Raw genomic sequence first — 16,803 nt, forward strand, 5'->3', positions numbered from 1 at the left:
AAATATCTGTCGCCAGCTCAGTGTGGTTTTCGGAGTATGCACTCCACAACTGATGTATTGGTACGAATGGAATCTTCAATATGTGAAGCTTTTGCCAACAAACAGCATCACATCACCGTTTTCTTTGATCTAGAGAAGGCTTATGATACAACATGGAGATATGGGATTTTGAGGGTCCCTTATGAATGTAACCTGAGAGGCAATTTGCCCCTCTTTATTAAGGCTTTTTTAAAAAATAGGATATTTCAGGTTCAGGTTGGAGCAACAATGTCAGATGTGTTCAATCAAGAAGGAGTGCCACAAGGAATTGTTTTAAGTGTAACCTTGTTCGCCTTGGTAATCAATGGGGTTTCTAAAATAATTCCACCAGATATATCACATACCCTTTTTGTTGATGACCTAACGATTTCCTTTGCAGCATCAAGGATGGCAGTGGCTGAACGCCGCCTTCAGCTCTGCATTCCCTCTTGATTTGAGACTGCCTTGACGGAGTTACGCATTTCCAACCTATGGTTGAAAATGCGTAGCGGGCAAGAGGGCTTTCGAACTGGGAGAATTATCTCCTAGTTTGAATCTAAATGTCTCAATTTTTCTCTTACTTGATCATCTTCCAATCTCTTACTTTCTTTTCGCTCTGTTACTCCCCCTAGCTGTCCTCCCTTCTCTTCACTAAAACCCTCGTGTAGGTTGGGAAGAGCTGGGTCTCTGAACTTGGCTTTACCTTGATCCAAATGGCAGGGACTATAGCGGTTTTGGTCCGCACGCTCGATTATGTTTAGACCTTGAGGACTATTGATGTGATTCCACATCAATATTTATATAGGGCAGGACTACATGTGGGGACTTGCCTACGGAATCCGGGGAGGAGTATAGTCTCCACGTAGGACTCTCGGCAATTTATCCGGATTTGCCCCTCTAAAATAACATGAGTGGGGGGGGGGGGATGATTTGCATACTAGCTATGCCCTCGGTCCTATCAAGCGGGGTTCTGCTTACACTTGAGCCAATCATGTTATGTTAGAGCCATCCCTTCGGGTAGGGTAGGGAGTGGACATATGGGAATTGGTCTCTGCTGTGTGTCTTTGGTGAGGGGGAAGTCTTTGAGAGGAGGCCCAGTTTTTTTTTTACCATGGCTTGCAGTTGGTTCTCTGTAATTTTCAAAAAAAAAAAAAAAAAACGAAAAAATGGAATATGACTCTGGAACTCAGTCCCCCGGAAAATGTGACCCCATGACACTAGAGACGACTTCGGCTTGTTTAAATAAGGAAAGCTCTGTTGACAACCTCGGCAATAAAAAGGATTCCTCCAACATACTTCTCTGACAATGTTGTTAAAGACAATTTATCGGCACTGGTGGAAAATAATTCTAGTAGTTAACAGTAATACTTTACTCTCTGGTTCTGGCTCATTACCAGATACAACAAAAATCTGAAAATTCTCCACTTAAAAAACATACCAATTGGTTGTAGCTATGACATAATTCATGAAGCCTTCTGTAGATTTGGGGCAATCAAAGAAATTTTAATGGAGCTTAATGGTAGTAAAGGATTTTGGGAAGCTTGGTATCATTTTCAAGTTTTGAGATTGCTTTAGAAGCAAATAAAAATTTAGAGAGCATAAGAATTGACAATTGTTTGATTTCTGGGGCTCTATGTGATAAAGCACCAAGACACCTAGAGGTATATAAACCAGAAGAATGGTTGAAAAGAAATAGAGCATGGACTTCCAGAAGTAAGAACCCCCAAGCCCCAAACAACATGGATAATTGCAACTGGGAAGATAGAAAATTATAACTATTATAAGATGAGTAAAATTTATACAAAAAAAAGTTGGTTTAATTAAAAGTAAGGATATAAGTAGATACGGTAAGCAATCTGTTTTGATTAATGCAAAATCATATACTCAAGCTCACATGCTTTGTGGCATGAAGATTGCAGAAATTGATCCTATTAAGGATATTAAACCACATATGAGCTTCAGCTATGGTAGAGGAGTAGTTTTTGATAAAGATCTATATGAATTTTCAGAACCAGAAATTCTGGACATGTGCCCTGATAATGTTTGGAAAGTAAGTAAGATCCTCAAACAAGCATGGTAGTTTTAACATTTGAAACCCCTGTCATACCAGATCATATAATTATTGAGAATGAAAAAGTACGTGTTCGAGAATATAAACCTAGGCCTTTACAATGCTTTAATGTTTCAAGTACGGTCACCTTCCCGGTACTGCAATAATACGAAGATCTGTATTAACTGTTCTTCGTTAGAACATGGCCAATGCAACAAGAGATACAACCTGTGCAAACTGTAAAGATCATCATAAATCAAATGATAAAATTTGTAGAGAATACAAGAAAGAAGAAGCTGCCATCTTGAAAGCAAATGCTGAACATATTAGTGTAGGTTATGCAAAGCATTTACTCGATCGACAACTTAATTTTGCTCAAGCGGTTAAGATGCCACCAAAAGATTATAATCCACTACCCCTACTACCACAGGGGGACCAGTGGTAGCACCTGCCCGTCAGGTGCATCTCCCTTAGTGGTAGTAGCCCAGCCATCTGGGTCAAGTGCTCGGCTTATAAAAGCCAGAGCACAAACCTCCAGAGAGGTCAAGATGGTTTCCACCACACCAAAAAGTAGTGTCACTGATAGGAGCACCTCTCCTAGAGGTAGTAGCCCAGCCTTCTGGGCCAAGTGCTCGAACTGTTGAAGTTCTAGCACAATCCTCCAAGGAAGCCAATGTGGCTTCCACCACCTCAAATGTATTGTCTCAGGCAGAATCTCTACCTGATTTGATGGAGATTAGAAAACAAGATCTTCCAAAGAGGAAAAGGTCCCCATCCTCCTCACCTTCATCCAAATCAGGTAAGTGCCCTACTGCTCATGATCCCAAGGTTGACTTGTATAAAGATCACAGAAAGAAAGAAAAGAAGAACGGTGGCTAGTAAAGCCTTCCATCTCCAGTCCTTACATGGCTTCATCTGAAAAGTCCCAAAAGACAAATGAGACAAAGAAAAATAATAACAAAAGATAATGTCTATTATCCAGTGGAATTGCAGAGGTCTAAGTACTAACATTGAGCAAATAAAAAACTTTAACCAGGGGACTTGGACACGAAGATAATTTGTCTACAGGAAACCAAGATCAGTGACAAACCATTTAATCCCTGGACTCAATTATCATTTTTGTAGATCCCCTCCTTTGCAAGGTGCAAGAGCTCAAGGTGGTACAGGTTTTATTATTCACAAATCTGTAAAATTTGAAACAATCCCACTCAATACACCACTACAGGCATGTGCAGTTAGAACTCATATCGGAAAAAAAATTACTTTATGCTCGCTATATATTGAACCATCTTTAGAAACTTTTCCTCTTAGATCATGCTGGGAATCCAAGAAGGCTTAGCCTTTCTGACCTCCAAGACCTGATCAATCAGCTTCCTGCCCCTTTTATTTTGATGGGTGATTTTAATGCAAAGCATACTTTATGGGGTGGAAATGTATGCGATAGATGGGGTAATCTTTGTTGAAGAATTAATCGACGACAATGATGTAATACTAATGAATGATGGTTCTCCAACTAGGTATGATGTATTCCACAACTCTACATCAGCCATTGATTTGTCAATCTGTTCCTCATCCATTCGATTGGACTACCTTTACCTTTGGTCAGTAAATGAAAACACCTACATGGCAGTGACCATTGGCCAATAATGTTAAAATATGTCCATAATCTTCCTTCTCAGTGTCCACCAAAATGGAAGATAGACGAGGCAGACTGGGCAGCTTATGAAAAAGTGTTCACACACTGATAAAGAGTATGATGAATTTACATCTCCCAGTGCATGCCTATCAACATCTTGAAAATATTATTGATGATAATGCTAGCAAGTTTATACCTAAAACATTGCGGTTTACCTCATCGCCCTGTAGTTCCTTGGTGGAGTAAAGAATGTGCCAACGCAAGAAAAGTGACCCGAACTTGCTTCAGAAGATACTTGAGAACAAAAACTATGTAGCAGATAGAATAGCGTACCTCAGAGCCTGTGCCAAACAAAAAACAAGAACTTTTAAAAAAGCAAAGAGAGCATCTTGGAAGAAATATATATCAATAATATTAACCAAAACTCCTTCAAAGGAAATATGGGACAAGATTAGAAAACTTCAAGGCAAATTCGTCCCTAAGCCTCTACCAAATATTAGGGAAAATAATAGATATATATCTGACCCCAAAGATGTAGCAGAGGTTCTGCAAAGCACTTTGCCCATGTATCAAGTGCTGACAACTATTCCCCAGCATTTCAAACAAATTAGAGCATCAACATCTGTTGTTCCTCCTGCTTCTTCAAATACTGAAGCTTTTAACCTGCCTTTTAGTATGGAGGAGATGCAAAATGCTATCTCTAGCTCTTCTTTAACTGCCCCAGGTGAGGATGGCATCCGGTATGAAATGATATCACATCTTCCAGTGGATACCAAGGAATTTTTATTAGAAACCTTTAATGGACTATGGGCTTCCCATACATCTCCTGATTCCTGGCATACATCAATTGTAATTCCAGGCCACAAGTCTGGTAAAGACCCAGAACTGCATCTAGTTATAGGCCCATATCCTTGACCAGTTGCATATGCAAATTATTTGAGAGAATGATCAACAACAGACTTGTGTGGTATCTAGAATCAAAAAATCTTTTATCTAACAGGCAGTTTTGGTTTTAGGAAGAACCGAAGTACTCTAGACCCTTTGCTGATGTTATCAAGGGAAATTTCAAATGCCTTTTCTAACCAAACCAGGTGGTGTGTCTTTTTTGACCTCGAAAAGCATATGACACGACCTGGAGGGGTGGTATTTTTAAAGCATTGGCCTCGTGGGGTATAGGAGGACATATGTTCTCTTTTATGAAGAATTTTTATCAAACCGCTCAATTAAAGTGAGTGTAGGGTCAGAACTATCTTCATCCTACATGCAAGAAGAAGGTGTCCCCCAAGGCAGCGTATTGAGTGTGACCTTATTTGCTGTTGCTATTAATAGTCTCATGAGCACATACCTCCTGGCATACAAGGATCACTATTTGTCGATGACTTTGCAATTTACTGTAGTGGATCATCTGCACGTACAAGCATGCCAAATCTTCAAATTGCAATAAATGCTGCATCCGCATGGGCAAATTCTCGTGGATTCATGTTTTCACCTCAGAAGACCAAAGCCATTCGCTTTACTCGTACTCAAAAGTAAAGGGAAGAGATCCCACCCTTTTCTTAAATGATTGTATTTGCCTTATGAGGATAATATCAAGTTTCTTGGAGTCATTTTCGACAAGAAAATGACATTTGGTCCCCATATAAATGACCTATCTATCAGGGTTTAAGAAGTCACTGAACATTCTGAAAGTTGTATCGCATTTTTGATTGGGGTGCTGATTAGAACAACTTTGCTTAGAATTTATACATCTTTGTGTCTGAGCAAGTTAGACTATGCATGCCAAATATATGGGTCAGCTGCAAAGACTTTACTTGAAAAACTTGATATTGTTCACAATGCTGGGCTTCGCATCTGCACAGGTGCTTACAGAACATCTCCCATTGACAGTCTCTATGTGGATTCTGGCATACCTCCCCTTTCCATTCGCAGAGAGGAGTTGAGTTTGAGGTATTTAGCTAGGTCCCTTGCGGTGAGAAACAATCCTAACTATAAATATGTTAGGGCGCCTTTAGATCGGGCTCCTAACAGATCCAGAGTGCCCAGCCTTTGGAAGTACAGCTGAAAAATGATGCTAGAGAAGTAGGCTTGTTAACAGCACAGATAGCAGAGGTGGGATATCCTAAGTCTCCCCCTTGGTGTAATCCACCTGTTAAAGTATGTTTTACGGCAGGAGGGAAAAATACCTTACCTAGTAGGGTAATGAAAAGTGAGTTTTTAAATCATGCTGCTCAACATCATGGGAAACATGTTTTTTACAGATGGCTCCAAATCGGCTGCAGGAGTTGGAAGTGCAGCTGTGGTGGGGGATATTGTTATTGGAAGGAAACTCCCATCCGCTGTTCAATATTTACTGCTGAGCTGTACGCAATAATTCTCGCAGTCCAACATATTTTTAAAAATGGCAACCAAAATAGTTTTTATACAATTTTTACGGATTCCAATAGTGTTTTACTCTCATTAAAACAAATTATGCCAGGCCATCATCTAGTACAAGAGGTGCAGGACTGGTTAGTACTTCTGCAATCTAGGAAGAGTATCAGTGTTCACTTCTGTTGGGTCCCTGCCCATGTTGGGGTGGATGGAAATGAACAGATAGATAAGGCAGCAAAGGAAGCTTCAGGGCTAAGTAATCCATCCCCCTTTAGTATTCATTACAAAGATCTTAAAAGTGAGATTCATCTTTACTGTAAAAATAAGTGGCAGGCTCGATGGTCTGAACTGACCACCAATACAAAATTGAAACACATCCACCCATTGTGGATAAAATGGTCATCTTGTAATGCTACAAGTAGGAGGATACCATTATTTTAACTAGGCTGCGTATTGGCCATACACATGCAACGCACAATTATTTAATGAAGAGTGGGGGAAGGGAGACAGGCCCCTCACTGTAATACCTGTCAAGTGACAATGGATGTTAAGCATATTTTAGTTGATTGTCCTGTTTTTAATCTTCAGAGGAGGGACACATTTACTCCAGGACAAACCTTTGAGAGATATACTGGGGAAAACTGTAATAAACCCTGAACTTGAGAAAATTTATACAAAGTATTGGGTTATATTACGAGCTATAATTGATTTTATTAATTTATTTATTTATTTTACCTTTTAATCCTTATTTATTTCACATCTAGATTTTATTGTATGAAAGTGTTGCGATTGATATTAAAGGTTAAAATGGTACTAAATGGTGTGAGTATACAGATATTATGATTGAATGAATTTGTTATATAGCGCTGAATGGCCTTTGATGCCCCAGTGCTTGGCTTAATGCCTAAATCCTATATTCAATTCAATTCAATTCAGCTCTGCATTGATAATAGTAAATTGGGCTGAGGTTAATGGTTTTAGATTTTTCTGCCAGTAAAACGGTAACTATGCACTTTTGTCGTATAGGGTAAAGGGGGAATCCACCCTGATCCAGATCTATTCATTCATAGGCAGAGAATTCCATGTGTTGATGAAACAAGGTTTCTTGGCTTGATTTTTGGTAGCAAGCTGACCTGGATTCCACATCTGAAATATATTAAGGCAAAATGCTTGAAAACAATGAATTTGCTGAAAGTCGTTTCTCACACTTCGTGGGGTGCAGACCGAACTCAGATGTTGAGATCATATAAAGCCTTGGTCTTTTCAAAATTAAGTTATGGGTGTGAGGTGTACACTTCTGCGAAGCCAAATCGCCTTAAAATGTTCAACTCAATTCATCATGGAGGAATACGGTTGTGTACAGGAGCATTTAAATCATCTCCCACCGAGAGCATGGTTGTAGATGCTGATGAGGTGCACTGGATCTTCATTACAAGCGTCTGCTGGTTCGGAGCTGGTATAGATTCCAGACGCTACCTAAGTCTTAACCAGCATTTGTATGGGAAATGAAAGGCATTGGCAGTTTTATGAAAATACACAGGCACGGCACCGCAACTGATATAGCTATAGAAAAGCCTCGTTATGTTCATGAGAGCAAAACTCAATACATTTATTGTGATTTTGAGTTTTCTGCCATTTCCTTTTGTATCGATATTTCTCAGTACCATCATTTAAGAGTGTACAGTTTTCTCTCCGTATTTTTATAAATGAAGTTTAGTGAGATATCACTTGTAAACGTATATCCTTTGGAAATGAGTGACGTAGATTCATCCGTCAAAAGACGAGGAATATATTTGAGACTATACAGTACAAGTTCAGTGCTTGCTGCCAAGTAGTCAGTCACGACGCAGGAAAAATAGTTTAGAAATTTGTAAACAAAACCATATTTCTCTTGCCCAGCAGGAATGACGAACTCTTGGAGCTGAACGTATATTTTCCGGTTGACTTCATCTTCCCCTTTTAACATTTCCAAGCCTGGGTTCCAGGAATCTTTGGAACACGTACAGAAACCTCGAGAGACGGCCATCGTTTCCCGCGGCCGATATTCATATTAATAAAGGACTGGCATGTGCTTGAAGTAAACATACCACCTCTTGTATTTTCCAAGAAGCCTTCTCCGAAGTAGCAGCAGCAGCAGCAGTAAACGCGAAGTGCATCGGAATATTGACATCAACGCGATTTAGAATGGAAACAAAACGTTACTCACCGATGACTGATGCCTGCATTGATTGCCGATATCTGCTTGTGTCAGAGAGAATGAAGTGGATCTTATCTAAGGTATTCAGGGGAGGACATTATGAAGATGTTCAACTTAGTGTCCATTCTGCTGCTCTCGTTACAAATACTGCATTTATTATTGAATACAACACCTATATGTAGTATGTATGGTTAATATTTACATGTATATATATACATATAATGTATAGTGCATATTTATATATAATTAAATGTATATGCATATACTTATATATTGTGTCCGTATAAATATAATTAACACAAACATTAAACATTATATACATATACACATATTTATATATATATATAATATAATATAATATAATATAATATATAATACACACACACACACACACACACACACACACACACACACACATATATATATATATAGTGATTACGAATGATTAATTTATTCATACTGATTTGAGCAGTCAGGTTGGATTCATATATAAGTGAATACTGACATTAAGAAATTATTTATATATATATATATATATATATATATATATATTATATATATATATATTATATATATATAGTTATGGTTCACAAGGGAAGGTAGAAGACTTCTACAAAATTCTCAAAATTATTTCCTTGTGTGTAATCTACCCAAAATCTCCTGACTAGTGGATGGCTTGCTTGCTATGAACAGAAAAGGGGGAAGAATACTCACCTTTTAGAATAACCAATTCCTATATCAAATGTGAGGATTGAATATAACACGCGCACACTAAATAAATTACTGTAATTCTCTAAAAGGGTTATCAGAAGATATAACTATACAGGAACACTATCAGTCTCTGTGGCACTACTCGTGACGTTACCAAATTTATTCACAATCAAGGCAAAGTGTCATTACTAAGCAAGTAAACCAAAGGTCCTACTAACTGAATTATGGACATAAGAAAGCGAGATCAAGAACTCCTAAAATTAGCACTAAAATAAAGCACTACATAGTGGCGCACTTTAAGCAAGGTATGTGCTGCTGGAATTCTTGAAACAATCTCGCAAATCTGGCACTGGCATAAGTGAGTGAGGGGCACTGTTGATATACAGGGGCAGGCACAAAACTGGGCAGTCTACACAGATCTGCAAAGATTCTTGCATGAAACACTGGTAATGGGAAGGTAACATTATATGCTAATATGAAAGATTTACAAAGGCAGAAGACAACAAGTAAAATTTGCAAGTATTAATGTGTTAACACTGAACTTTGATTGTGTGAGTAGTAATTTAATACACTAAGATATTACACCAAAAACTCACTAGTCTCATAGGGAGATGTGAATAAGGTGAGAAAACACATCCGAGAAATAAGAATGAGTGCTAATTACTCGCCTTTTCAGTAATGAGACGATGGTAAAGGGGAAGCGGCAGTCATAGATAAACATGGAGAGGAGAGACTGGACAGCGCATAGTAACCAAATGAGTTTGTGAAGCGGGCCGTAGACGATCCAATATGCTTGTCCAGCATCGTGCTTAATTATGCATCATGCAATGCTACACATTCATAAGCACACCATATCAAGCCTCAGTTGTTGTATGTACTCATGGGGGACGAACATGAGCCAGAAACTCGCTTGCGCTGCGATAACTATCGCTTTAGGAGACGACACTATCCCTGAGTAGATGATGCTCTTGACTTTATTAATACAATAATGTTCTCGGCTGGTCTTCAATCTATACCTAGGAAACTCACAGAACTATGAAATCTGCTTTCACCAGGTACCGCAGACGAAAATGTGAGTGTTACCGTGTTGAATTTCGAAAAGCAATAGCTCATTTTCGAATGGAAATAAAAAAAAACACGAAAAGAATCTTGGACGATCTTCATATCTTCACTAAATTCGAAAACTCCTCTGACTATAGTTTGGAAGAGAGTTAAAAAAATAGCAGGCAAGTTCACTCCTCGTCAACCTCCAGTTATCAAGATCAATGGTTGCGAGGTAGCAGACCCCCAGTTAGTGGCAAATGAGTTTGCTCATTATTTTGCTAATGTTGCAAAGAAAAAGGATGATGACCCTTTTCAGCTCAAAGACGGATAATGGAACAGGTCGAAATTGATTTTAATACCTGAAGACATGAACAATACAATGCTCCTTTTATGGATAATGGAACAGGTTGAAATTGATTTTAATACGATAAGACATGAGCAATACAATGCTCCTTTTACTATTACCGATTTTGAATCAGCCTTAAATAAATGTAATGAATCAGCTCCTGGACTGGATGATATAACATATTCAATGATTAAGCATACTCCTGAAAATACCAGACTTTTCGTATTAAGCCTAATTAACAGAATTTACCGAGAACCTATCTTCCCCAAGCTTTGGGAGAAGTTAAAATTACTGCCATTCGTGAAACCTGGAAAAGATCCATTCAAGACAGAAAATTATCGTCCTATTGCATTGACATCTTGTTTGTGTAAGATCATGGAAAAAATGCACTCCACAACTGATGTATTGGTAAGAATGGAATCTTCAATATGTGAAGCTTTTACTGACAAGCAGCATCACATCACTGTTTTCTATGATCTAGAGAATGCTTATGATACAACATGGAGATATGGCATTTTGAGGGTCCTCTATGAATGTAACCTGAGAGGCAATTTGCCCATCTTTATCGAGGATTTTTAAAAAGAAATAGAATAGTTCAGGTTCAGGTTGGAGCAACAATGTCAGATGTATTTAATCAAGAGGGAGTACCATAAGGAAGTGTTTTAAGTGTAACATTGTTCTCCTTGGTAATCAATGGGGTATAATTCCCCCAGATATAACATATACCCTTTTTGTTGGTGACCTGTCGATTTCCTTTGCAGCATCAAGGATGGCAGTGGCTGAACGCTGCCTTCAGTTCTCTATTGATAATTTAGTTAAGTGGGCTGAGGTTAATGGTTTTAGATTTTCTGCCAGTAAAACAGTAACTATGCACTTTTGTCGTATAAGGGGAATCCACCCTGATCCAGATCTATTCATTCAGAAGCAGAGAATTCCATGTGTTGGTGAAACAAGGTATCTTCGTTTGATATTTGATAGCAAGCTGACCAGGATTCCACATCTGAAATATATTAAGGCAAAATGCTTGAAAGCAATGAATTTGCTGAAAGTCCTGTCTCACACTTCGTGGGGTGCAGACCGAACTCAAATGTTGAGATTATATAAAGCCTTGGTCTTTTCAAAATTAAGCTATGGGGTGTAAGGTGTACACTTCTGTGAAGCCAAATAGCCTTAAAATGCTCAACTCTATTCATCATGGAGGGATACGGTTGTGTACAAGAGCATTTAAATCATCTCCCACCGAGAGCATGGTTGTAGATGCTGATGAGGTGCCACTGGATCTTCATTACAAAAGTTTGCTGGTTTGGAGCTGGTATAGATTCCAGAGGCTACCTAAGTCTTTAACCAGCATTTGTATGAGAAATGAAAGGTATTGGCCTTTTTATGAAAATCGCCCCAAACAACCTCATACATGCGCTTGTGTAGTAAATGTCATTGTCCGTAAATTAAATATGCCAAGGATCGAAATTTTACCAGCAAAATATTCAGTTAGTCCCCCTTGGAGCTTCCCCAGAGGTAAAATTCTGCAGATATTTTAATTTTACCAAGACAGAATTGTCCAGTGAGTCCATGCGGTCAATATTTTTAGAACACTCCTTGCAACATGATAACTCCACTGCAGTTTTCACGAACGGCTCAGTCAGATGCTGGCGTCGGCTTTGGAGTAGCCTTCCCTGATTTAGAGAGAAGTGGCAGGTTATCTCCTGTTGCATCGATTTTTACAGCAGAATTATATGCAGTTTTAAAGGCTTTAAAGGAAGTTTTTATTCAGAATGAAAATAATTTTATTATATATTGTGACTCAAGAAGTGTTCTTCAGTCGCTGGGATCTTTTAATCTTTTAAACCCTCTGATTTTAGATATATTGCAATGGCTGCTTTTACTGAAAAGAAGAGGGAAAGAAATAGTACTGTTGGGTGCCTTCCCATGTTGGGGTGGCTGGGAATGAGAAAGCTGACCAACTTGCAAAGTTGGCAGTCAACTCCCCAGAACCCACAAGATGCCTGCTACCATATCAGGATTTATATCCTCTAGTAGGTCAGAGAATTAAAAAAATGTTGGCAGTCCCAGTGGGAGGATATTTTAACTAATCAAAAAATGGGTAGTATCACGTCATGTGTGTCTCCTTGGTCATATCCGTTTATGCCAAGGAGACCAAAAACGATGTTGTGCAGTTTGAGGATTGGACATACAAGACTCGCCCATGGGTTCTTGATGTCTCGTGAAAATCCTCCATTTTGTGAGAACTGCACTGTGCCCTTGACTGTGAAATATTTGCTCATTGAATGTCCCAGATTTGGGAATTTGAGACATAGGCTCCGTTCTTGGGGTTGTGACAGAGTAGGTAATTTTATCCAAGCTACAATTCTTGGAAAGGATTGTAATATAGAGCAGGTTTATAAATTTATTAGGGAGGCGGGCCTCCTCAACCAAATTTAAATTATACATAGATTGTCTATGTAAGAACTTTATATATATATGAAAAAGAATTTTATATACATATATTTATAGATATTTTTATATGAAATTTATTAAAAATTCAATTTTTTCCATTTAATTTATTTCGGTGTCTTACCTAGATGTTGTGATGCCAGGTTTAATAGACACAATCGATCATTAGTTTTTTCTCTGGAAGGTTGCCATTAAAATCTTAGCCGGTTGCTCTAATTTAATTTTATTTACAATCAATCAATACTGGCCTGAGATGAAGACAAGGCAAATTGGCCACAGGTGGTTAGAGTGCCGTAAATATGTCTGGATCACTCCTATTTTTCACAATATGGAAAAACTGGCCAAAATCAAGTACTACTGCAATGCTGGTTTCTAAAATTGATAGTATCTAGCAGTAAGGAAGTTCTTGCGTGCGAGGAGACTGAGCACGGACCCAGCAAATCAGGAAATGAGTTCCCAAATTACACACAACATGAAATAAGGACTTTTTGCACAATATTTCAGCTGCAAGGTTAGTCCCTTTTATCTAACACTCCAAGAGTTATTCACATAAGAACCCTTTAGTAAAGCAAATTAAACAAATCATCAATAACTTATATTCACGTGGGGTTAACATTGAAATATGCTGGATTCCTGCCCATGTTGGAATCCAAGGTAATGAAAAGGCCAAGTCTGGGATAAATTCACCAATTTTTGACAATAGATTGCCTGCTACAGATTATACAAACTCAGTGAAGCAGCGCATAAAAACAAAATGGCAAAATCTGTGGGATAGTGAAGCAGACACCAATAAATTAAAGTGCATCAAACAGAAAGTAGATTTGTGGAATACATCAGTACAAAATGAAAAACGAGCTGAAGTAATATTAACAAGATTACGAATAGGCCACACAAGACTAACTCACGAGTATTTAATGATAACTCCTCAAGGGAACATCCCTTATTGCAATATGTGCAATACAATTTTAACAGTCAAGCATATTTTATGTGAATGCCTAATTTTTAATAGAGAAAGAAATTTATATTTAGGCAATAAATCATTATCAGAAATACTATCAGAATTAGATCATTTTTCTTTATTTAGTTTTAATATTTAAAAAAAAAAAAAAAAAGACTTCATTTGATTAATAAGATTTAACATACACCCTACTAAAATAGATGACTTTTGTCATTTTTATCTATTTCAGTCTTTTATAAGTTCAATTCATATTTTTAATTCCAACCTCATATATCACTTAACAACCCCCTCATTTATCATTAATTTATTATAATTTATTAACTTCCATACCATTCCATGTTGTAGACATAACATTTTATGAGCGTATTTTTAAAATAATTTCCTCCCGAATGATTTCGGGCCAGCACTGTAAGAGTCTGGTTAGACTCATTGGGCTGGTAAATCTTAACTTTATAATAATAATAATAATCTAACACTCACTGGGGGTGGAACTCTTGTGCTTAAATGAAATATTCAATGGAGCCTTTCTTTATGTGGGACGATCACAAAAGGGTAGCATGCGGGCGTTAGGCAGAGAAGGAACAAAGGGAGGTTCATTTGATATGTAGGAATTTGAATTGGAAAATGTGGAAGAGTTTATTTGACTCGGAGGAAAAGAACTGGCAATATGACTGTAACTCAAGACGTACCTGGGTGCCTTATGTAGAGGAGCTTTGGAGAAGTTGGCGTTGGCTTTGTCAGAGTTCAGGGCGCGCCAGTTAAGCACCTTTGGGCAGGCTGGTTTGGACGTCTGTCCTGGGTCAAAGGCTGTGCTGAACTGAGAGCGGATTCGGGTGCGAATCCTGGGCGTTGGGGGTAGCATTTCCCCTACTGTTGGCAGGTCATCCTGGAACAGACATACGGCCAGAAGGAAGGTTCACAGGACAAGGGAGCTTATGAGTAGGCCTAAGAAGTACCTAGCTAGCAACACACACCCCTTGGGAGACGTCCCTAATTCTTAAATGAGTCTTTATTCCTCCCGCTACTAAGGGAAATGACGATCTCTGGTCTGCTTTATGTTTCCCGCCTAAAGTCAGCGTATGTTAGTGGCAAGATGGCTGCTATTCTAGCAACTAATTAAAAATTAATGATACTGGGAAGACGAGGCGATCAAAATCTGTAAATATAATATTATATATAATATATATAATATATATATATATATATATTATATATATATATATATATATATATATATATATTATATATAATTGTAGATAATAACAATTGCAAAAAGATTCTGAAATGTAAACACAACTCTGCTCATTGTACCCCCTTTTAGTCAATATTTCCTTCACAAGTAAATAACAGATAATATGTTCCTCTCATCTTTGGCCTAGATTTGAAAAGAAAAAATGTTGGGATGAGAATGCTAGGGTCATGGGAGAAGGAGGGAGGCAACTATTTTCATTAGAACCAACTAATGTGCGAAATGCATCATCCTCAGCAGCGGAAGTAAGAAATAGATATTGGCAGTAATTTAACAATGTTGGTGCTGTTCCTTTGCAAAAAGGGAAAAAGAAAAAAAATGTACATGCAAACGCGGTTGTCAGACTAAGGCAGGGGTGGGGAACCTTTTTGTGCATGAAGGCCATCTTACAATTCATCATCCCTCATAAAGGTCGCATAGAAATTTTTTAAAGTTATTTTATCGCTTAAGTAATTTATTAGTAATCTAATAAAAAAGATAGGTTTATAGAAAACGAAAGTCTAATATTTTCAAATATCTTTATTTAAGTATGTACTTTTTATATATCGAAATAATATCGAAAACAAAGAATTTTCAAATATTTCATTTATGTAAGAAGTTTTCAAAGTAAAAAGTAAATGAATTAAATCGAAAGCATGACATTTCAGATTATTTCAATTAAGAAAGAAGGTTTTTTGTATTCAAGGAACAAGTAAAGGAATAATATTGTAAAATTATATCATATAAGCATCGAGAATGTAAAATTTTTCAAATATTCAATAAACATTTAGCAAGCATGTACATTTTTTATACATATTAATGACTTCTTTGGGTTTGCTTCTTTTAAGAAAGCATTTTGATATCATGCTCTAGCATAGTGGTTCTTAGTCTCTATTGGTCCTCCAAATGCTCGTCTGTCAACTGAGTTCTCGGTTAATTCTCGATTTTCGCCAAGAACGAAAATGTGGATTCACAACAGTATGTTGAAGAAAAACAGGAAATCAATATTCGTGCATGTTCACGAAAACGAGGATATTCTATCGCGTTTTTCCAAATTTCGACGGGATTTTCTCTCTTGTCAAACAGAGACTTCAGGATATTATCCTCAGACATTTCAATAAGCTCCATTTGTAACTCTTCAGGAGCCTCTGAAACTTGCTTTTAAACCTCACTTAGTTGATGTATCAGTGTGATGCTATGCTTTTCAAAATCATTGAATCTTTTATTGTATTCTTCTATCAATGTGTCTAAAACAGACTCATATTCTTTAAAATGTCCATAGATATCCTCAGTTTCACTCATTACTTTCGTAAGCTGAGGAAAGTGTTCTTCTGAAAGATTTGATTGAGCCAAAAGGGACTTGAAATGCAACAGCTTCTTTCTAAATGCCTGAATTTTTTGCCACATATCCTTTATACATTTATTTTTGTCTTGCAGTGAAATGTTTAACTCAATTTGTTTTGACATCACATCACATAAAAAGGCAACATCTCTCTAAAAATTTGGATCTGATAAATAACAATACTTGTTGTTTTCTTTGAAAAAGTCAATAATTTGCCTTCGTAAAGACAAAATTTTGACCAATACTTTCCCTTGCGACAACCAGCGTACTTTTGAGTGATATGGCAAATCTACACTAATTACTTCGTCATCCATCATCAGCATGCTTCGAAATTGACGGTGCTTTGAGGCATTCCCTCGAATATAGTTAATAATGCTTATATTATAACCTTTTGCAAAGTGTCATTTAAAGTTACAGATTTTGCTGGTGTAAAATACAATGAAAAGAAATCA

This window comes from Macrobrachium nipponense, chromosome 7 (assembly GCF_015104395.2).
Source record: "Macrobrachium nipponense isolate FS-2020 chromosome 7, ASM1510439v2, whole genome shotgun sequence".
NCBI classification, from domain to species: Eukaryota; Metazoa; Arthropoda; class Malacostraca; order Decapoda; family Palaemonidae; genus Macrobrachium; species Macrobrachium nipponense.